This window comes from Equus przewalskii, chromosome 5 (assembly GCF_037783145.1).
Source record: "Equus przewalskii isolate Varuska chromosome 5, EquPr2, whole genome shotgun sequence".
Lineage (NCBI taxonomy): Eukaryota > Metazoa > Chordata > Mammalia > Perissodactyla > Equidae > Equus > Equus przewalskii.
In genome coordinates this window covers 82,309,854-82,324,480 of record NC_091835.1, presented here as the reverse complement: position 1 = coordinate 82,324,480, position 14,627 = coordinate 82,309,854, and the positions used below count along the sequence as shown (strand labels likewise).

Genomic DNA, 14,627 nt, shown 5'->3' with positions numbered 1-14,627 from the left:
CCTGTGTTGACATGGCTTTGTTGAAGGCTGTCTGGAAAGTTCTACTCGAAACCCTAATTTCAAATGTTTGTAAATGGCAAAAGTATTTGTTCTTAGGTCAAAATTTGATTTAGAAAGTTTGGGCTTAAGTAGTGAAATGACTTTATGGCTTTCAAAAATCAGATGCCGGAAACCCTGTTTTATAAATGATATGTGGAGAAATGGAGAATTACCACTTTGGAATCCCTTTCTGGGTTCCTAGGATGTGGCTTTCTTGAAAGAAAAACTGGATATGTAGTTGTGTACAGACTAAAATTAGGAGGGAAATGGGACTATTTAACATTGCCTTATCCAAAGTAACTTACTGACAAATATAGAATTACCAAGTAAGATATTTTCCGCCACTGTTTTAATATCTCTAACTGATTTATACTTTACACCATGATTTGGGAGTGAGTGTACAGTGTAAACTCCTGAAAACACTGAAATAGAAATGACTAATTTTGCAGAAACTTAGAATCCATTCTATGGAAAACATAATACAGAACTGCTGTTTTTTAAAAAAGTGTCTTAAATACATATTTAACTAACAGACCAGAACAGCTAAGTCAGTCATTTATAAACATGCATTCATATGGTACACTGATCTGTAGCTGCTTCATTCTTATATAATAAGTTTGGGGGAAAAAGAAAGAACTTCTAAAGAAACAGTTTTATTGAAAACTAGAAGCAACAACAAAGAAAATGAACTCCCCAGTGCCCGTGCTAATGGAGCCCAGGGTCAGCCTGGTTGAATGTACTTCTAATTCTTCCATCCAACCACTTTTTTTAAAATCAAAGATTCTAAAAATAGCTGGAGCAGCAGCGATGAGCTCACCTTCCACTGACTAACCCTGCTTACTCTCTAATGATAGTAAAAGTAATCCAAAGAAAAAGCAAATGAAAAAAAAGAGTAACATCCACCAAGTTGGTAGTTCAAAGTCATAAAAGTTGACTTATGATTGATGTAACCCTTAGTATTAAAAAAACCCCTAAATATCTGAAAATTGGAATGAAAGATTCTTTGCACTACACTCTGATCTTTGGAATAATAAACTAAGATTGTTATAAATGACAAGATCTTCCAGTGCATATAAATAGATCAACTTTGAATAATATCGTTTAGTCATTCAAGAACACAACTATTCAATTAAATGAAGTACATCTGGTATTACTACCAACAAGACAACCAAAGAAAGTATGTACCGAGCCTCTGCCAGTGTATCTTCTAAGATGAGAACGGAGGAGTAAAAATTCAATTTGGGACTACTTTGGAAGAATTACCTGTTGCATTAACTGTATTTAAATATAAACATTTCTTTTTTTATTTTTACACGTCTCATTTTGAAAAAAACAAAACAAAACTCACTATGGCCATAGCATTAAGCTACATAGTAATCCTACAAAAGTATTACTGAGGGGGCGGGGAACCCTTCTGGCTGAATGAAGGGAGAAGAGAAGATAGAATCAGTCCACGCAGATCTGAGAGAGTCCAATTTTCTTGCACTGAGAAAACTTGTAGAAAGAGCTACACTTGCTTCAAAATGTGACTATTTTCCTGAGTTGGAGCTCCAGACTGGAAAAGGCAAAGACGAGGAGATCGGGGATGATCATTTAAAATCTTGTAATATTTTAAGCATACTTGTGAAAAGATTAACCTTCACTGTAGATACAGAAGAACAGATAAGTCAGAATCACGGTCATCAACTCTTTTGTAAAAAAAAGATATCTTGCTAAGCGTTAAGGAGGTTCCATGGGTAAACGTGGGCAGCCTGGGGCATGTGATACATCAGCCAAGAGCAAGTACACAGGTCACCTGTACTCCACTCCAACAGAGCTGGTGAAGCACCTGGGCCAGCCTCTGCCTACTTCTGAAGACTCTGAAACAACTTCTAGAAGGAACCACATCTTCAGATGGTTTCCTTCCTATTGGAAACCTAGGCTTTGTTGTCTGAAAGCAATTTGTTCCCATTGAAAAGAAGATGGTTAAAATTTCCTGACTATTTGCCTCATGTCATTAAAGACTTTTATCTACATTTTCACCCAGTGTGTCTCAAGCAAGACTGACAAAGGCCTCAGCTAAGCAGCAGACTTTACATACTTTAAATTATATATATTTTTATATATTTACTACTTATATATTTTAGATACCTCTATTATTTATATAATGTAATTATTAATTTTGATTGTAAATTAGTGAAATAAAAATAAGTTTTCTCTTCATAGGTAATAAGTGAGATCTATGAAAGTATTAAGGATAAATTCTTATTCACAACTAGCTAGTGTCAATAAACACAGCCCAAGACCCAACTCCTGTTTAATGCACACAGTGAAGAAAGAACAATTGAAAAATTACTACAAATTTGCCTCTGATCCATTGTCACTTCATTCATTCAGCAAATTACTTATTAAACACTCAGTGTGTACAGAGCTAAAGTAGAGTATAAAGAGATACGAAATAGACCTAACTTATTACTTGCCATTAATTGGCATACTTCAAACTGCCTTATATTGTTACTTATCTTTTTATGTATGTGGTTTTTGAATTCTAGTCAGGGACCATATGTTAAACCCCATGGGTATTCTGCTCAGGCCGCTGTCTTTATTATTGGACTTACAATGATAATTTTCTGAGGGTGAATATCATAAACTATAACTCAGAGCAATGTGATAATGGTGACATTTATATATACATACACTTCATAATACACATATATAAATACTTTATATGACTAATAAGACACTAACTTTCTACCAAGCTCTCTTAATATTAGTAAGGGAAGTTAAACTTTAGTATATGTGCCTCACTAATAGTGACATTGGGAGTCTCTACTCTTTTCTTCCACTCTGTTCTATTAAAATAAATACTATTCTTCCCACACCTGGCTTCTTGAGTGACTATACATAGCCACATAACTTAGCCTAAATTCAATACAAACAAAATGTCAAAAGAAGGCAATAAACTTCTTCTGCTGGTACTTGCCCTATTGGGTTTTCAAAGCGCCATTCATTTCTAACATGCCTGGTAACAGAATCTAGAAGACTCATGGGGTAGGTACAGACATATAGCTTGGACATTCATTCCTTGGATACTTTTTATAAGATAGATGCCGTGCTATGCACTGAAAATACAAAGATGAAGGAGACAGAGTATGCTGTGTGAAAACCAGGTAAACAAACAATTCCAGTGCACTGTGAAACGTGCTCTTCTCAAGGCGTTTGCCAACTGCCATGACAGCAAAGAGGAGGGGGTAACTAATTTCAGGAGGGGGGGTACCATATTTGGACTAGGGCTTAGGAGATAAGTATTGAGATTTGTACAGATTTTACTAGATGGAGATAAAAGGAAAGAACACGACAATCAGAGCAGAGGTATGAAATAAACAGTGGTTTCAGAAAAACGGGTCTTTCTGTATTAATGAAGTAAAGCCTACCTACAACTGGTGGATGATCAGAGGCAAGATTAGAAACTAGACCTAAGGCTGTAATCAACATAAGACATTTGGACTTGAGTGAATGGTAGCCATGGAAGTGATAAAGTTCCTGTCTTGAAGGTGGCACTTGCAGTAATTTTGGGGGTGGAGAGACAAGACTAGAGACAGCAGGGAAACTAGGAGAAGACCACTGCAAATACTTCAGAGGAGGGATGATAAGCACCCGTGCAGAGGAAGTAGCAGTGGGAATGGAGGAAAAGAAAACTCAAAAACATAGGGAGCAAGACACGACAGGACTTTGTGATTCCTGAAAATGGAGAAAGCAGGGAATTTAAGGATGACCGGGTGAATGATGGCACTCTCAAGTAAGCCAAGAATACAGTCACTGAAATGTAGGCAATAACTGGAACACAGATGTCACTGAGCTTCCTCAGAATGGACACATGGCATGAAAACTGGAGGGCCTCAGTTATAACCCTGGAGATAAGCAACGTGTAAGGGGCAGGTAGAAAGAGAAGAATATACCAGATACAAGGAGCTTTCAGATGAGAGAAGAAACATCAGGACAAGATTTTGTTCTGGGATTGAAATAGGGAAGAATGATTGATGTGTCAGATATTTCAGAACAGACATCAGGATGAGGACCAAGAAGTGTCCCTTGGATTTGGCAGTTAAGAGGTTATCGGCGACCTTATTTAGAGTACTCTCCATGGGATGAAGGGGGTGGAAACCAGATCACATTTGGCTCGGGAGTGAATGAAAGAGTTGAAGAGGTGAGAATATTTTTCTCCTTGCATCCTGTTGCCTCTCTGCCATTTCAGAGTCGATTCCACCTACAAAAGACCCACTTCCTTTGGTTTTGCCCAAAAAGTCCTAAATCCAAGAAAGCTAGGATGCTCTGAGAGCACAAAGCTGCAGAGCACAGAAGGCAACTGGCAGGTTACTGTGACATTAACACACCAAACAGGGAAGCTAAATATATTGTTCATAAGGAAAGGCTATTCCACTACTCCTGCGCCTTTCTGAGGAAAACTGTCTGGATGAGACATGAGCAGAAACCAAACTGGAAGAGATTTTTAAGAGATCCTAAGAAACCCATTTGGCATTGTTCTGTAGAGCTGACAGCCTAAGTGTGACCTAAAAATGGAGTGTGACTAGAAAAGGAATGCGGCTCTCTAACCTAAAGGAAAACCACACTTTCAGCATGCCCGTCATAAAGGCCTATGGTAATGGATAAAACATATTCTACCTCATTATTCTTTAGCTTTGAGAATCTAGATATAGAACATTCAAGATTCTCAAGAGAAGGAAAAAATATCTGGAGGCATAGCTAAAGGTTTCTTGCTTCTATTAACGAACTTAAATTTATTTTCCATTTGCACACTGAAGGAAGAAACCCATATAAATGGATTAACAGGGCCAGAAAGACACACCAGAGCTGGGGTCAGCAAACTTTCTCTGTAAAGGGCCAGACAGTAAATATTTCAGGGTTTCTGGGCCAGGTGGTCTCTGTGGCAACTTCTCAGCTCTGCCACCGTAGTGCGAAAGCAGCCACAGACAAGCCGTGAACAAAGAAACGTGGCTGTGCCCCAGTCAACCTTTACTCATGGATACTGAAATCTGCATCTCACAGTTTTCAAAAGTCACAAAATAGTACTACTCTGGTGATTTTTTTCCCCCTAACCATTTAAAAATGCATAAACCATTCTTAGATGTCATACAAAACAGGCGATGGCCTGGATTTGGCCTGAGGTCCACAGTTTGCCGACTTCTACAGTAGAAGAAACTCATCCAGTGCATCTGCCCAGGTTTACTGAATTAGAATTCCTGGGTGTGGAACCCACTGATCCGAAGAGACCATGAATTTATGTATTTGGCAATTTACAGAGACCTGGTCCTTCAGAAGGCTCAAAGTCCTTCTCCCTGTGACCCCGGGCTAATCACTCACTGATGCTAAGAGGGAAAGTTACAGCTAACCTAGGGGCTCTCCATTCAATTCTTCATTCATTCAGCGAGAATTATTGAGTAACAATGGTTTCTCCAGAGCTGGGGAGATATTAAAGAAAGCAAAAATGGGGTCCATATCCTCAGAAGTCTACATCTATTTGAGAAATAGACTCAGCATTGAAATAATGGTACAACAATTTCAATGCACGTTCATAAAATTAAAGGGACAGTTCTCAGGCTGCTAATGTTTAGACGAGATTGCTAGAAGGAGGCAAATGTCTTCACTTTCAAGTTAATCAAAGCATGTGATGATTACCAGCTTCTGGTATTAGGAAAGTATAAGAATCATCTTATAAAATGCTAATTACCTGTCTTATAAATACCTATTTTTAAAACTGATGTTTCAAAGAATAAAATTATTGCAGCAAATAATTCTAATGCGTTGGTCATGGGACTATCTGGCTAGCGATGTAGGCTTCTGACTAAGCCTACATTTTTTCTAAATCACATCAGATCTGATCAGTCATTCTCTTACTCAGAAATCTTTAGCAGCTTCCCAGCTGAGCAGGGTCCTTGAAATACAACCACTGTGTTCCATTTCCTAGTCACTGCTGTCATCTTTCTGAGTTGCTCTGTGACCCACCCTATTCCTTTTCCAGCCTTGCTTTGATTTGTGTGTACATGATAATGGTGGTGGTGGCAATACCCTATTTCAAATGATGTATATCCAAACTAAATTGGCCCAGGGAACCCTACACAAAAATGAATCAAAGTCTATTTGGTATTGAGCCGAGTGAGGAGGATCGTTGGAAACCAGTTCTTAGACTCAGTCTAGCTAACCATTCTATCAACTGAATGTTTTGCAAAGGTTTCTGCCTCTTTGATCAAGGAAGTGTAGCAGCTCACTAATGCCAGTCTCGTAAAATACATGGTACAGGGAACAGCCCTGGTGGTAAGTTCAGCACACTCTGCTTTGGCAGCCTGGGTTTGGTTCCCTGGTGCGGACCTACACTGCTCTGTTAGTGGCCATGCTGTGCTGGCGGGCCACATACTAAAAAATAGAGGAAGACTGGCACAGGTTATTAGCTCAGGGCGAATCTTCCTCAGAAAAAAAAAATTATATATATATATATATATATATATATATATATATGGTACAGAAAATCAATGTTAATCTATTAGACACCTGTACATGATGTGTTGATGATTTGTGGCAGCCATTAGTATTTTCACTATCACAGTGTCTATAATCTGGATTTTGGCACAAATTGTTAATTTACTTTTCAATTTCAAAATGCAATTACTCCATTATTCTATCAAGAATAACCAATAAAAACCACTAATCACGTCGTTGATAACTTATTAGAACTGATGCTAGCATTCCCATAGATTCTAATGAAGATTTAGGTGAAAGAGTTCAGTAAGAACAAGCAAGACTGACACAACCTGGGTTTTTCTGCCATAATCATCATTTAGGATACACTGAACTGAAATGTAAAGATACTAAATTGTTTGGGGAAGCTCTGACACACGTTCTTAGTCTTTGATAGAATAAGTCAACAGATACAGATGAAAACGTAGAGAAAAAAAAGATACGCTAAACTGGGCAAGAACCATGGAGAAAATAGCAAAGAAACTCTTGCTTCAATTTTTCTCCATATTCAAGGTAAATGGTTCTTTGGGCCCTAATGAGGTGACTCATTGCCTCAGTTCTCCCTTTCCTGTTTCACGTTCAGACACAGCCAAGACTGGAAAGTAATGTGACTCCTCCCCGATCGTGGTGGACGGCTTCCAGGATGATATTTAGTTTTCACTCTCTGTGTGCTCTGTAAAACCACCTACGGCTCAGAGAAGCTCTTTGACATGTTCTAAACTCTAAGAACAAATGAAAATGGCATTTTGAAAAAAAAATTGAAGGCAGAACAAAGAAGTCAGAAACACGATACCACGAGATCAGGCACTTATCTGGACTGCAAGTGAAAAAAGCTTCAGACTCAAAGAGTTTAGCAATTTAACCACTAGTTTCCTCCTGAGACTTTCCTGTCACAAGAGATCCTTACATTTCCAGGGGCACGCAACAGATTCTCCCCTTTCAGCGAGGCCAGCTGCAGAAGGCTAGTGGATATTTGCTGCTTCTCAGATGCAGAAATTCTTTTGTGAGCAATGTTGGAGGAAGAAAGAGCTCAAAAGGGAGGGGAGGTTGGAAGACAAGAGGGACAGGTCTACAGGTGCCTGCAACATCTGTTTGCATTTTGTGCTGTGGCCAGTGGCAGAGTGGAAGGCCAGCCTCTCATCCATTCAGCAAAACGGCGCCCAAATCCAGTCATTCAAGCTTTCGGTAAATACAGAGTAAGAAGGGACTGCACACAATATATGGGAAAGACAAGCCCCATCCTTGCCCTGCAAGGGCTTCCAGTCTTGTTCAAGGGACAAGCTGTATGTATATTAATTCAAACAGTTTCCTCCTGTCCTGCAAAACCCCACCCCGAAGTCTTCTCCTGCAGGCAGCCTTACAGCCCTGACTAATCGCTCACGCCTCAGCTCTGTGTTCCCCACAAGACTCACATCCTCCACTTCTGCACAAGTGGAACTTGGCACAAGTGTTCTTCAGTTGATTCCTGTGCGCTCAGTCCAACTGATTTGTCAGGATCATGAGGACAGGGTTGTGGTCTTCTTTTTCCTTTGTGTCCTTTCACAGTAATTAGTTCTGTAGCTTAAACATAATAAACACTCGCTAAGGGAGGACCGGCCAGCCAATTCCGACTCCTCCTGCTCAGATACCGTTCCAAGTGTGCTGGTTCCTGGCTCTCCCCGTAACAGAGTGAGTTCCTGGAGGTTCCCCTTCCTGAGAAGGTCTCCAGATTTTCATGCTGCCTTTGTATCCAAAAGCAAAAATGTTCTCAACAGAACAAAAAGTTAGAAAAGAATTCAGCGCCTCGGCAGCCTAGACTTCTGCTCACCCTAAAAACAGGACAAGTGGCTGCTTCTGCATAATTCGGGCCAGTAACCACACTCAGGGGCACCAGTTAACAACCAGGGCAGGTCCTCAATTCATAGTGTCAACATTTTTTGTTATTATACGAGCTACTAATTTAACCCACAGCTAAGGAGTCGCATGTGCCTCTATCCACCTCTTTCCTCACAAGTTCTGTTTTCTCCTCTGCTTTGTTCTTCTGAGGTGTTTAGAACTGGTTTCCCCTTCCTCGTCCCTACACACACTCTCTCTCTCATTCCTACGGGGGAAGCAGCAGCAGAAAGAACAGTTTGACTCAGCTGGGTTAAGAGGGCACAACGCTATGTGCGGTTGAAACACGTCGGCTACATCTCAGCTAAGTGCCAGTGATTTTTTTCAAAGTTAGCACTACTAAAAAGAGTAAGGTCTGCTTTCACTAAAGCCTGCTTTGATTGCTTTAATTCTGTGCTGAAGAATGAAAGGTGGGCCGAGGTGGGAGAAGTGATACGGGTGGCCCTCCATAGCCGCGGTTTCCCATCCACGGAGTCAACCAGCCACAGATCCAAAGGCCTACGATGGCTGCGTCAGGACTGAACATACAGATTTTTTTTCTTGTCGTTATTCCCTAAACAATACAGTACGAGAACTATTTACATTGTGCTAGGTATTATAAGTCATCTAGAGATGATTTAAAGGATATAGGAGCATGTGCATAGGTTATATACAAATACTACACCACTTCATATAAGAAACTTGAGCATACACAGATTTTGGTCCAAGGGGTCCTGGAACAAATCCCCCCATGGACAAAGAGGGACAAGGACGACTGTGTTTATTTCACTTCAAAGCTTACAAATAATCACACAGGTGTCAAAAGAAGAACAGATACAATGAATCCTCTCGCCTTTTACCTGCCTCTTATGAAACCTGCGACAAATTCTTGAGTGTTCTGCCTAGTCACATTTTTCATAACCCAGGGGATAAGAAAAATAAAGTTGAATAATCGGTTAGCCCCTCCTAACTCCCTCCCCTCATCTGCTGTTAATGCCGGTCCACAGCTCTGCCAGCCGCAAGGCTGGCTCCTTCTTGACAGTCAGGCCTCTAAGTTCACACAGAACTTCCTCCATGGGGCCCACCCAGACTGTCCGATCCAGAGTAGCCTCCCTCCCTCCAATACTCTCCATCCCATTAACTTGCTTCATTTTTATTCAGAACTCTTGTCACTGTTGGAAATTATCACCTTTATTTTTCAGTAACTAGACCACAGACCATTGTTCATAATTCTTCTCTAGAACAGAGGATCCAGGAGAGCAGGGGCCCTGAGCTGCTCACCAGCGTATCTCCCACATCTCGCACAGTGCCTAGCATTTGCACGGACACAATAAATGCTAGCTGAGCGAGCGACCAATAGATCTCTCCTTAGGGGTAATTCTCACTTTCCATTCTTTCTCCTGTGTTTGTGAACTATTCTCTCCAATATACAGTCCCACCCTCCTTGGAAACGAAGGAATTATATATTTGGTGTGACACTCTAGAGTTCACAAATTTTGATTCTCCGTCATTTTAGCCAGTAACTATAGCTTGAATATTAGTGAAAAACAGATGGGAACACAGATGCTTAGAACGAATGTCTTCCCGTCTCGACAGCATAGAAATGGAAAAATGTCACTCTAGTGCATTCTATATTGTATTCCATTCAAATTTGAGGACTTTAGAAAGTCTGAGGATTAACTTGGGTTTAAACTTAATAATTATTTTAAAACAACAGCTAAAATGTTTTCAGTGCATATCCATTTAATTATGATAGAACGCTTTCATTTCTACCTGTGAATGTATAGTACAAAAAGTTCACCCTCATAAATCAAACAAAAATACACTAATGTGCAAAAGAACTGAAGTGAATAAGATGGATCATAGTATTTCGAATCACAGTTAAATAAGCTAAGAAATACAGGTCACTGACAATTTTATGCTGGTGTTCAAGTGGCCATTGTACATGCAAACGAAAGGAAAATCTCCTATGTGCGTTACATGTAAACACCAGAGCATCAGTGGTAGTGTGTCCTAGGAAAAAAGAGGATATATGAACATTACAATATCAATGCTAATGTCATTAATTTAAACTATTTTTCTAGTATGTTAAATATTCCTCCATATTAAGAAATGGCATGGACATTAATAGCAAATCTAGCAATCTCTGCCAAAAGTGAGGCGAACATGACGTGTGCTGCCTACAAAATAGCCAACTATGGAGTCAGTAACATAACAGAAGATTTCAAAGGGGTGTAAGAAAAACGCTATTATTTTCCTAATAATCATAGTTTTGTTTCTGGCTATGTAATTTTGTCTTTAAAACACTACTCAATTAAATCAACAGGTGAGTCAAAAATTATCATCTTGGCTGCGACGTAGCATTCTTAAAATCTCTTAAAATCCCTTGCTTCAGTTTGCATTTCTGAAAAGCACTTACCCACCTCTCAGGGGTGTTATATGAATTAGGAATCCTGGAGCCCACAGAGTCTGAGCATGGCCAGCAGGTTGGAAGCTAATAAGCACGATGGAAATGGGCCTACTTAGTTACTATGGATACCTCAGATATAAAGGATTCCTATTTGTGGTACTCATCAGCAACCACTAGCACGAAATCCCACATGCTCCCTGGACCTAAATATGGTCATAAATGTTTACTGCGCATACATAATAGTCATGGAACTGCTCTAAGACTGCAGCGCCAGCGCGGGAAACAATATGTTTCTTTCCTTCAGCGAATATGCATATCCCATTTTCCATCTGGAGAAGTTAAAGTTTTGTTCTGCAATTGGCTTTACAGAATAGAGCATTTTTGTTGGATTACTAAAACTGCTTAGCCAAAATTGGGCGCAAGTGCAAATCCTGTGCCGAGCCAGCTTACCTAGAAACACCGCCCCCCTCGAGAGGTTTGGAAACCTCATATTGTCTGCTGGGTGTGCAGGTTGCAACCACTGAAGCCTGAAGACGAAGTCCTCCAGCAGGTCAGAAAGACTGGGCTGGGCACAGAGCCTGGCATTCCCGACCCTTACAGTCCTATTCATGGGAAAACCTTTCAGACCTTATCTTGTGAATGAATCCCAAATTACAACTCAGTTTCTCATGGTTTGATCCATGCAAAGGATATCGTCTTGATTTTTTCTTGTTTTTTTGTCTTTGAAATCTAATGATCCCTGAAGCCAAGGGCTGTCAGTCTAAACACACTAGAGAAATTTCATTCTTCTTTACAATGTTCACCTCACACCTCAGAAAGGAAGGTGTAGTCAATTGCTGGGACCAGGACTTGTACTTGTGCCCTATTTTGCTGAAGTTTCACTAAATCCACAGAAATGCTCCATTCGGTAAAGGTAATTATGCAACAAAATTTAAACTTTTCTGGATGGAAAACAGGTTGTCACTAGATATGAGTTAAGGATCTGGCCCCAAAAGGATTCTCCTTGGTTTCCTTCCCCCGCTCTCCTTGAGTGTGGAGAGCATTGCCAGGATTGAGGGTTCAGGGCTGTCTGTGGTGTGCTCAATGGTGAGCTCAGTCCAGTGAGCTAACAGAGAAGCAACAACTGTGCCAACGACCATGAGCTGAGCGTGGGTGAGGACGGGGCCAGGGAACTATCCACAGGCTCTGTGTACGGTGTGACAACTAGGGGAGGAGGCCGTGGGGACCACTGGTCCACAAACCATCGCTGGCAGCTAACAGCCTATTTGTCTCCTTTGTGTGTAATGGTCCGCACATTCTCTTCTCCACTTTCTTCAACACTTTTCTTTCTCCACATTCTCCTGAGATCTTTATCCACAGCACAGCCTCAGCCACTACCACCAACAGTCCTCTTATCTTCATCTGCAGCTCAGCTCCCTCTCCTAAACTTCATAGATACAGAACTTCACATACATCAGAATGTGAGTGTCTCATTTCTACTTGGAGCTCCAAATTCATTCTTCTCCTTCATGGGTTTTTTCTCTTAGTTGGAGGCATGGCCATCCTCCAGGTGACCCATGCTTCTAGTACTTGACACTTAGCACTTTCTAAATGTTGCGAGTACAAGAGATTTCCAGCAACTGGCTTCCATTTTGTACAACCAAGCAGGTTAACTGTTCTAAAACAGTATTTTCAGTACGCCTTCAGAAATAGTTAATTTTTCCCCAATGGTTGTGTAATACAAAAATGCAAAAGTACTGAAAATATTTAAGCCTGTTGGTAGTCGTGGAGGCGCTGACTGTGGGAAACGGTGAGAAGCAGGGAAAGAAAGAGCCATTTTCTGTTGTTTAAGGTTGTGTGTGTGTGTCTGCGCGTTTCGCCAAGTTTATTGTAAGATTCTGAGAAAAAGTAAACATATCCAATGCTTATTCTTTTGTTATTACCCCCTTTAAAATCTAAAGTCACACTTCAGATTTAGATTTACACTAGAAAAAGAAAACACTTATTTTCTGAACTCAGTGTTCCAGAGTGATCCACATACATAGAAAGATGATTAAAAAATAATACAGGTGCCAGCCCAGTGGCACAGTGGTTAAGTTTGCGCGCTCTGCTTCAGCAGCCCAGGCTTCACCAGTTCAGATCCCGGGTGTGGACCTACACACCACTCATTAAACCATGCTGTGGCGGCATCCCATATACAAAGTAGAGGAAGACTTGCACAGATGTTAGCTCAGGGACAATCTTCCTCAAGCAAAAGGAGGAAGATTGGCAATGGATGTCAGCTCAGGGCCAATCTTCCTCAGAAAAAATAATAAAATAAAAAAAAAAGACAGAAAGAAGAAATACATTCACATACAAGCTTTGCTACATGAAACTCTGTTTTGTCCATCCTGATCAGCAAGTTGTTTCTTTAAACGATCTTTTTAAAAATCAATCATAGACACATCGTTTTTTGTTTTTCATTTGGAGGAAAATTCCCCCAAATAGACACAACTCTTTCCAATTGTGCAGAAGCACAGGCCACCATGTTATCGATACCATGCTTGGCAGCTTCATCTTAGACTGTGTCCCCAAACTAACCCTAGCGAGATTTTCTACATTTTGTTACCTTTGAAGGTATTTTTCAAACATCTGCTTCTAAGTCCACTTTCTATGTGTAATCTCGTTGAACGCAGTAGCTGCGCTAATGTCACTTATATTTATGTCTCTAAGTATTGGATCCAAGAGATTAGCAGCAGTGTAACTCCTCAGGGTACAGTAATTAATGACATAATACTGTGGAAATACTTTTTTTAAAAAAAATCTTCCAATTACGCAGTTTTAAGAAATCATTTTGTGGGAATGACTCAGTAGCCCAGCCATATCCTTTTTTTTTTCATTCAACAAGTGTGTATTAAGCAACTGCTGTATACCACTGTCCTAGATTTTGAAGAAAATGCACAACGCACAGTACCTCTTCTCAAGGAGCTTACAAAACTGGTAAAGAAAGATAAGAAATCTTCAAAAATTATCAGCACAAGAGAAAATGGATAATGCTATAAAAAAGGCGTTAATAATGTGTTCATGTCCCAGGTGTGAGATGGCCCACTTCTGATGAGGTGAGTCAGAAGCCACTTCACAAGAGTTGTGTCTACAGTGCACTTTGAAGATGAAAGAAGATCTTAAGCAGCTGAAGGTGGGAGACAAGAATTCCAGGCAAAAGCAAAGGTAAGAAATTGTCTGCCTGTTCGCCGGACAGGAAGTTGACTCGCTTCCCTAGCTGTATCTGAGGAAAATGGTCTACACAGAGCTAAATACTTCTACTTATGTGACCTGAAAAATCTGTAATTGATTCAGTCACTACTGAGGGGGCGTTGGCAGTTTCTGAACTGAGGAATGACCTGATAGAGAAATGACCTGAAAGAATAATCTGGAAGTGTCCTAAGAACACAAATGTGACAAGATTAGGGGAGGTAAAAGGTGTGCGTGGAAAATTTAGGCAGACGGTAGGCAGGGGGGGTCACAGAATTCACCCTCCCACACAGGACACTTGGGGGGGTGAAAGGGGGCGCTGTTGGCGGTTAACGCTGGAACAACGCGGGTAAACTGGGACAGTCCTGAGAAAACCATGACACGTGGTCATCTTAATCGCGGGGCACTAGCGTGGCATTTTAAGAGATTAATGGTTTTATAGCGTATAAAGTACTTCATTTAAAAACAGTTTGAAAGTTAACCCCTTTGGAAATAAAATCACGTATTTTTTGCAATACTTCCTGTCTCAAAGCGATAAACTCAGGAAAATCCACATATGGCTTACTCAGGGCTACTGCTGAACCGTGAATTGTCCGCTCACTGT

The 14,627-nt window shown here is 40.5% G+C and overlaps 1 protein-coding gene and 1 long non-coding RNA gene across 3 annotated transcripts in view; one reads left to right on the top strand and one right to left on the bottom strand.

Annotated features, from left to right (window-relative positions):
- The window catches only part of LOC139083415 (uncharacterized), a 112,519-nt gene that overhangs the window by 4,275 nt on the left and 93,617 nt on the right, over positions 1 to 14,627 (top strand). The window contains exon 2 of the long non-coding RNA XR_011540119.1: positions 13,865 to 13,999. This is a non-coding gene — a long non-coding RNA (uncharacterized lncRNA). The remainder of the gene's footprint in view (positions 1 to 13,864; positions 14,000 to 14,627) is intronic.
- HMGA2 (high mobility group AT-hook 2) overlaps positions 1 to 14,627 on the bottom strand; it is a 129,032-nt gene that overhangs the window by 80,857 nt on the left and 33,548 nt on the right. The window lies entirely within an intron of this gene.